The sequence below is a fragment of the Anguilla rostrata genome, unplaced genomic scaffold (genome assembly GCF_018555375.3).
Source record: "Anguilla rostrata isolate EN2019 unplaced genomic scaffold, ASM1855537v3 scaf0381, whole genome shotgun sequence".
Taxonomy (NCBI): Eukaryota; Metazoa; Chordata; class Actinopteri; order Anguilliformes; family Anguillidae; genus Anguilla; species Anguilla rostrata.
In genome coordinates, this window is record NW_026985904.1 from 1 (window position 1) to 9,153 (window position 9,153).

At 43.5% G+C, this 9,153-nt stretch overlaps 1 long non-coding RNA gene across 1 annotated transcript; it reads left to right on the forward strand.

Moving 5' to 3' along the window:
• Positions 1 to 605: 605 nt before the first annotated feature.
• On the forward strand, positions 606 to 7,660 carry LOC135246478 (uncharacterized). Its single transcript, XR_010327713.1, has 3 exons — positions 606 to 1,211; positions 5,405 to 6,645; positions 6,773 to 7,660. It is a non-coding gene; the product is annotated as an uncharacterized LOC135246478 (long non-coding RNA).
• The last annotated feature ends 1,493 nt before the right edge of the window (positions 7,661 to 9,153 follow it).

Here is a 9,153-nt window from a genome sequence, read left to right on the forward strand (position 1 = left end):
TTTTGTGTGTTTATTTAAAAAAAAATTTTGTTTGCTTATAAGTTAAATGTTCTTAAATATAGAAACTTTAATAAAATATAAGTTTTTCAAATTGATTTGAAAATGTTGCACTTTTTGACAAAACATCGGTCAAAACATCGGTAATCGGTGGGCTAGGACTCCCCAAAATCGGGATTGGCACCGGACCCAAAAATCTGGCATCGGTCGGGCTCTATTATGTACTGTTGGCCATGCTCAATTTTTGTCATCTCCCTTCACAACAGGTGAAAAGAAAACAATTGCATCATACAAAGACAGCGTGCAGCACAGCATGCAGCATAACGTAAGTACATCAAAACTGTCACTGGGAATTAAATTTGATTTGATTCCAAATTTATCAAATTAACCCACTTCCATGTGTGCCAACTTGGTCTGCCTCCTTGTCTGGGCCATGACTTATTTGAGGTATCGTCGCATATGACTTCGCTCTATACCTAAGTCATTTTGTCACAAATCAGAAATTCTTCACGTATAGAGAACTGAATGGACAGCTTAATCACTTCAGGTACCTCGGCGATGACGCCAGCAATAAGCCATGCGAAATGAATCCAGGAAGTGAGAATTGAGTGGACATGCTGTCCAGAATTGGTGTTTCCTTAGACTTCTGCCTCTCTTGATTGGGGACAAAATTTAAAATCCAGTTGAAAATGAAGTTTGGCAATTTGTGTTGCTGCTAAGGCAAAAAGTTGAAATTGTTTGTGCTCCTGCCATTGCAACTAGTCAGATGGCCTACTTGAAAGTCCTTATTGAGGAGTATTTGCCGAGTCGACAGTATTGTTTTCCTAATCACCCACTTAAGCCGAAACATCATGTAACCCGTTAGAAAAATAGCAACGTTTTAAAAGAGTCCTGTAGCTTTAAGAAAAGGGAGGCTCCCTACCTAACTGTTAGGAGGACTTGTTTTGCGTCCCTAATTAGTTTTATTGGCTGTAACAGGCAGTAATGTCTTAAGATCATTCTGGAAAATAGTTAGCCCCGCCCACTCCCAGGGACTTGGTTGAGACTGTTTGTCGCACAGCAAGAGGGGAGAACGGGAGAAAGAAAAAGACGATTAGAAGTAACAAATCATAATCGTTAATTTAAGCAGTAAACCTAAAGAGTAGCTCCGTAAATGACCCACGGACCAAATATTTTCCAGATCGCACACTTCAATCTCTTTCCTTGGGATCTTGGTAAGTTAAATGTTAAATCTGCTAAAGTATCGTAACTGTTTCAGCAACACGTGTGCTATTGACTCTGTGTTTCCTTGAAAATAGCATTAGCCACACGTGGCGTTTAATATTTTTCAGTTTGCACACTTCAGTTTCTTCCTTTGGGATTTCAGCGAGTTTAAATTTGAAATTTAGCTAAAATATCGCCATTGTAGCAGCAACACGTGTGTTATTAACTCCGTGTTTCCTTGAAAATAGCATTAGCCACACGTGGTATGTATAGCTATTGAGTTTCTCTCATATAAAGTTGAATGTTGCTATTTGAAAGCGTGAATCGCACTGTTATTGTATCATACGTGTATGAATGTGCTATGTAACATGTGTATGAATGTGCCATGTAATAACCTTGTGTTAATTTTAAGTAGGCTATAGCTCATTCAAGGTGGCTATTAGTTGAGCCTATGCACTTAAATGAAGTTAGCTAATGCAGTACTGTTAGAAACCATGCACTAGCGCTTAGCAAGTGCGCTACATTTGGGTATATGATGTAGCCATATCTTCTATTGTGCATGACAGTGCAAGAGGGTTAGTTCACATGCATTTAAATGATTTTACAATCAACTAATGATTTACTTGATTGTTAAAGGTTTATTGCCATGTATTTATATTGAGTTCATGGTTTAAATTATTTGCTATAGTTACATCAGAATCAGAATCAGAATCAGAATCGGGTTTATTGCCAAGTAGGTTTACACATACAAGGAATTTGTTTTGGTCAGGTGGTGCGTAACAGTGAACATAAAATAAGATAAATAGAGTAAGATGAACAATAGTGCAGTAAAAAACATAACATAACATAACATAACATAAACATAGTGCAAAACAATAACAATAGTGCAAGGGGATAAAGTGGTTTTAAGTACAGGTGCTGTCTGTTGGTGTCCGTGGGGGTCAGGATAACAGTACAGTGACAGTGGCATCAGTGGGGGTCCCGGGCCTTGTTGATAAGGCCAGCTGCAGTCGGGAAAAAACTGTTCTTATGACGTGAGGTTTTGGTCCTGATGGACCGCAGCCTCCTGCCGGAGGGGAGTGTTTGCAAGAGTTTGTGTCCAGGGTGGGAGGGGTCGGCCACAATCTTTCCTGCCCGCCTCAGGGTCCTGGAGGGATGGCAGATTGCAGCCAATCACCCTCTCAGCGGCGCGAATGATACGCTGCAGTCTGCCCTTGTCCTTGGCAGTGGCAGCAGCGTACCAGATGGTGATGGAGGAGGTGAGGATGGACTCAATGATGGCAGTGTAGAAGTGCACCATCATTGTCATTGGCAGGTTGAACTTCTTCAGCTGCCGCAGGAAGTACATCCTCTGCTGAGCCTTCTTGGTGAGAGAGGTGATGTTCAGCTCCCACTTGAGCTCCTGGGTGATGATGGTGCCCAGGAAGCAGAAGGACTCCACAGTGTCGACTGGGGAGTCATGCAGGGTGATGGGGGCGGGTGGGGCTGCGTTCCTTTTGAAGTCCACTACCATCTCTACTGTCTTTAGGGCGTTGAGCTCCAGGTTGTTATGGCTGCACCAGGACACCAGATGTTCAATCTCTCTCCTGTAGGCAGACTCATCCCCACCAGAGATGAGTCCAATGAGAGTGGTGTCGTCTGCAAACTTCAGGAGCTTGACTGACTGATGACTGGAGGTGCAGCTATTGGTATACAGGGAGAAGAGTAGAGGAGAAAGGACGCAGCCTTGAGGGGAGCCGGTGCTGATGGTCCGGGAGTCGGAGACGTGTTTCCCCAGCTTCACGTGCTGCTTCCTGTCAGACAGGAGTCGGTGATCCACCTGCAGGTGCAGTCAGGCACGTGCAGCTGGGAGAGCTTGTCCTGTAGTAGAGCCGGGATGATGGTATTGAAGGCGGAGCTGAAGTCCACAAACAGGATCCTGACATAGGTTCCTGCAGTGTCCAGGTGCTGGAGGATGAAGTGGAGGGCCATGTTTACAGCATCGTCCACAGACCTGTTGGCTCTGTATGCGAACTGCAGGGGGTCCAGGAGTGGGTCCGTGATGGTTTTGAGGTGGGACAGTACAAGGCGCTCAAAAGACTTCATTACCACAGAGGTCAGGGCGACGGGTCTGTAGTCATTGAGTCCTGCGGTCCTTGTTTTTTTGGGACGGGGATAATGGTAGAGGTCTTGAAGCAGGCTGGTACGTGGCATGTCTCCAGTGAGGTGTTAAAAATGTCTGTGAACACCGGAGACAGCTGATCGGCACAGTGCTTCAGGGTGGAGGGAGAGACAGAGTCTGGTCCAGCTGCTTTGCGGGGGTTCTGTCTCTTGAATAGTCTGTTAACGTCCCTCTCCAGGAGGGAGAGAGTCGTCATTGTGATAGGGGAGGAGGAGGGGGCCTCTGAGGTGGGTGATTGTAGAGAGGCCCGGGCTCCTGCTGAGATGGGGAGGAGGAGCTGGTGGTCTGGAGCTGGTGAATGGGTTCACGGGGGATGGTGTCAGGACTGTCCCATTGTCTTTCAAATCGGCAGTAAAACTCATTCAGGTCGTTGGCCAGGCGCAAGTCATTAGTGGAGTGGGGGCTTTCGGTTTGTAGTTGGTGATCTGTCTGAGGCCCTTCCAGACAGAGGCCGAGTTGTTTTCTGAGAACTGCTGTTGGAGTTTCTCAGAGTACAGTCGTTTAGCATCTCTCACCGCCTTGCTAAACCTGTATTTAGACTCTTTAAACCGGTCCTTGTCCCCACTCCTAAATGCTTCCTCCTTTGCCAGCCTTAGCTGTCTGAGTTTAGCTGTAAACCAGGGTTTGTCGTTGTTGTAGATAACCCTGGTGCGTGATGGTACACAGCTGTCCTCACAGAAGCTGATGTATGATGTCACAGCCTGTGTGTACTCATCCAGACTGATGGTAGCAGTCCTGAAAACATCCCAGTCAGTGCAGTCCAAGCACGTGCGAAGATCCTCCATAGCTTCACTGGTCCACTTCTTAGATGTCCTCACAACAGGTTTGCAGAGTTTTAATTTCTGCCTGTATGCAGGAATCAGGTGGACTATGATGTGGTCAGAGTGTCCCAGTGCAGCGCGGGGGACGGCGTGATAGGCACGGTTGATTGTACTGTAGCAGTGATCTAAAGTGTTCTCCTCTCTGGTCGGGCATTTAATCAACTGGTGGTATTTAGGCAGTTCGTGGCTGAGATTCCCTTTGTTAAAGTCGCCGAGGACGATAACGAAAGAGTCCGGGTTTGTCCGCTCCACACACAGTATCTGGTCGGCGAGCGTACGCTGTGCCTCCTGCACGAGGGCTTGCGGTGGAATGTAAACACCGACCAGAATGAATGAAGCGAACTCGCGGGGGAGTAGAAGGGTTTGCAGTTGATGAAAAAGTTTCCAGAACAGGAGAACAGTGCTGCATAATCACTGTAACATCTTTACACCAGCCACTGTTTGTATAAAAACAAATACCTCCACCTTTCATTTTGCCGGAGCGCTCTGTGTCGCGATCCGCTCTGAATAGCGAAAGCCTGCCAGCTGCAGCGCAGAGTCCGGTATCGATCCACACAGCCAAGTTTCCGTGAAGCACAAAACGGAAGATGTTGAAAAGTCTCTGTTTTTATCCACCAGTAGCTGGAGTTCGTCCAGTTTATTGCACAGCGATCGCACGTTAGATAGAAATATTCCCGGTAACGGAGTGCGTAGACCGCGTCTGCGGAGACGCACGAGCGCACCGGCACGTTTCCCTCTCCTCCGGCGTTTCACTGCGTGAACAAGGGTGAGCGTACCTTTGACAAAAGTGACCAGTAATTCCGCAGATGTGATGAGAATGTTCGGAAATAAATCCACAGGAGTTGTTACCCTGATATTCATGAGCTCTTCCCTGGTGAAAGAGTTCCGGATGCTATCGCAAAACACTGAATTTACAAACAAAACAAGGCAAAACAATGCGCACCAACACACCGAGGCAGCCATCCGCGGCGCCATCTTGATCGACTATATGGAAAATACCTTGCTCATAATTCATGATTAATGGTTAAAGAGTGATAGAATGAGATAAACTGAAACTGTACTGAAAAAGATAAAATGAAACTGTACAGTTGAACATTTATAAAGTGTACTATTTGGTTTATTAGTAACACTTTTACACTTTTGAGGTTACAATGATGCCTTAAAGAAAAAAACTAAGATTGAGAAAAGTATTCCGTTGTTATAATAGCCTGTTGTCATACAGGCTGGGTTTTTTGGATACCTGAGAAGAACCCTGTGAACCTAGGATTCTCTCCCTGACGAGGGAGATGGCGAGCCGACCAGCTTGATCAACTTGATTCATCTTCATCCATTGAGGAAGAACCCCCTGATACCCCTTGTTTCTCCCAACCCCACTCTGGTGTGGTAGGATTGTGATTGAGAAATTACACAATTTTATTTGATACTTTATTTTTTGTAAAAAGGGTACACCCAACCAACAATACTGACTTGAAACTAACTAAATTGAACTTGACCAATTGAACTGAACCAGACTGAACAGAAGACATTCAGAACTGAATGGACAGTGAATACAGTTACAACACTCAGGACATTGATATGAAGACAAATGAATGTGTTTGAATGTGATAAGCTTTACATATTGTCATTACGTTTTCTTTAATACAGTTCTAACCATTTTGCACTTACTTTCTGGCTCCGGTTGTTCATTGTGTCCATCTCTTCATTCATAACCTCTCCTTACGAACCTAGCTTTAACCTGAAAATATTTACCTACTGCTAAGTGACCCTTTAGGTGGGTTACAGTCATCATATACGTGACTATCCTGAACTGATACTTTGCTTTGGGCCTCTTATTCGCTCTTGGACCCTTAGGTTTGAGAGTAAACACACTTTTTAAACAGTGTGCTCGCAAATTACACAACTTCAAGAATTTGTGATCTGTTGATTATTTAGGCCTCCAGCTACGTAGCTCTGTGGCTGTACACAATGTCACCGTTAAAGGCACAAGCTACAAAAAAAGCCACGTGTGTTGTCTTTGAGAAGAATGATGAGGGACTAGTCTTTGGCAAGATAGAACTGATTCTTGTTTGCAACAGTTGTGTTTACTTTGTCACAGAGAAATGCCAGTCTGATTTCCTTTTTGATCAGGGGATTTACTGCCTAAAGATGGGCTCAGAGAACCCCATTTCAAATTATTTCTGCCTCGAACATGCAAGCCTGCTTGACTATTACCCTTTGCCTGTGTACAACATGTTTGGTCTGTCTCTAATAGCCCTTCGCCACTCCTTTCCTTCAGAATGTCTGATATAAGTGAGAGCATCAAGGACGCAGTCATTTCTGTCCTGCCAAGTGTGCCAGAAGAAACGATCTTACACCAGGGAGTGGAAAGCAAAGATGACTTGCAGTACATAAGAGAACAGGAAATTGCAGAGGTTATTCGACCAATTCAGTGCAGAAAACTTTTAAATGCATGGAAATGAGCAGGTACTGTATATTTACTACTTCACTACCAAATTAAAGAGTGTATTAAAAAGCTTATTGTTTTATCTAATTAATTATGGCATAATTTTAGTCAATATTCATAATGATAGATTTTTGTTTTCATTGCCAGATGCCATAAGTTGTGCTACCCCCCTACTCCAGTCCCCAGAAGGCAGTTCATCACTGTCAAGCTCCTTGAGATCCAGTAGCCCTTCACCATCACATTCCATTCCATTCCATAACTTGGCGTCATTTTGATGTCAATACTTTTGAGTAACTTGGCATTTTTGTTGTAAACGTGTTTTTTATGAGATATCATTTCTTTTTGCAAAGAGTTTTATTATGAGAGTGAGAAATGCGAAGTGACCCTGTAAGAACGTTTGTGGATTATGGCTATCCTTGTGTGAATTTGTACAGTCTGATGAGCGTGTACTGTTTAGCAGTTTCGGTTTGCTATCTATGTAAAACAGTGGCTGTGACAAAGGGTGCGGTGGCGTATAAGTGTAAAACGTATCAGAGATGCATGTGAAATATGGCCAGTGTATGTACTCACGTCCATCCAACTGACAAAAGAATCAGCAAGCCCGTAGAATTATAACTCTCTAGGTCGCAACTTGTGTAGCCTTCTGTCCTGCTCCGTTGTCTGTTATTTCGTGGAGATGCACTTTTAGTGTTTGTAAGGTTTATAAGGCATTTTGATAGGCTTATCTGCAGGTAGGAATCCTCTTCGCTGTTTTGCTAAACTAGAACCGGAAAACATGATAGTGGAGAATAGGAGCAGACGCATATGTCCCAGCAGGTTTTGCATATGAGAAAATAACAACAGTGTGAGAGAAATTAGGGTGAAATTATTAAATTTCGGAGTTGAAACAATATGTTTTTAGCAGAATGGGCATGTAGGTGAAAGTTGACATGATCACGGAGTATAGTGCGAAGTAAATGGAGTGACCATGAGCGAGCTTATATTCCTTATCGAACGGTATATATAACAGTCGCTATAAAGTGCCAGCTGTTAAAGTGGGGGTTAAGTAACACGTGAAATCTATTGCACTGCTATGTTTTTTCATGTTCAGTACTAGTACTGAATCATGTTTTTAAATGTAATATTTTAATGGGTAGTTGCAGAACGTACATACATAGTAATTGTTTGTATGTGGCTGGATAGAGAACAGGGCGAGGTAACATGATGTAGAAATGTGGCGTTTGCTGATAAGAAGGTTTTGTACAGTAGCCAAGTGAAGAAATGTAGTTAGTAGAAATGGCACAGCTGTGAACTGGTGTAACCTTTTGATAAAAGTATTACATTTGCCATCATGAAATGCATATGGGTGGCCATGAGTGAGTTTTGGTAAAGAAAATATAAGCGTAAGAGAACGTTAGTGTAAAAGAGGAAATTATCTGCCTGAGAACGAGGCGGGATTCAATCGTTCAACCGGAGGTTTACCAGTCTGTCACTTTGTTAGGGCAGCACCATGACATAGATATGCAATGCGTGAAATATCATTAGCAAACCTGTCCGTGGTTTTAAAGAAGAACACAGGCGAGTTAGCACAGAAGAGCTCCCGTTGAATCCATATGGCTTTGCAATATTGTAGCCGGTTAACAATTGAACGTGCAGATGGTACGTCATAATACAGTTTGGGGAACGGCTGGTAGATATGGTGCAAAAGCAATAATTGAGAAGTAGTAGACAATTATTAGTGAGGGTAAAAGCAGGTTAAAGAAACACATTCCTAGCTGGGCTTGAACTTCCAACCCTGTGTTCCCAAACCTGTAACCTTACCCACTAGGCCACAGGCGGGCTAGCTGTTTGTACTCAAAATGTTTCAGAGTAAAAAGGTATGGTATTTTGCGTGTGTATGCGAGTTTTTCATAGGGTCGTGTAGGTGAAGATTTGGCGGGTGTCTGTAAAATGTCCAATGGGAGACATGTTATTAGTGGGATAGGCGGCAGGAAAAATAAGAATGAGAAGATGAAGAAGAAGAAGGAGAAAACGTAAAATCCCCTTAGTTTGGGGCTTTATTGTGTGGACATGTGAAGGTGTTTATGACATCTGTCTGTTGAAATGGGGTCAGAATGTACAGAATTTAATTTTTTTAATGGCTGAGTGTCTGTGGCTGTTGTGGTTATTTCTGTGGGGAACCCTGAAAAGTGCCAAACTCTCGGTGCTGTATAGGTATGGGGCATGCCTCCACCAAGGCGTAACTTGGTGGGATGGCATACCTACCATCCCAATACCTGTCAATTTTGTTTTCTTTTTGTGATGGTCATAATTTAGAAGCAGAAACAAATTTTGCTCAGAGGGTATACTCATTTGCAACATGGCTTTTATAATGTTGGTTAAAAAACATGCTTTCCTGTTTAGCATTGCAGTATTGCAGTGTTGCTGAAACACTACATAATATCTTTTTATTTGTAAAGCGATAAAGCTGGATTTCCATTTTCAGAGAGGGTGTACTCCTTCATGATGTGCACTGTAACATTGCTGTGTCCCAAGCATGGTGCCTAAAA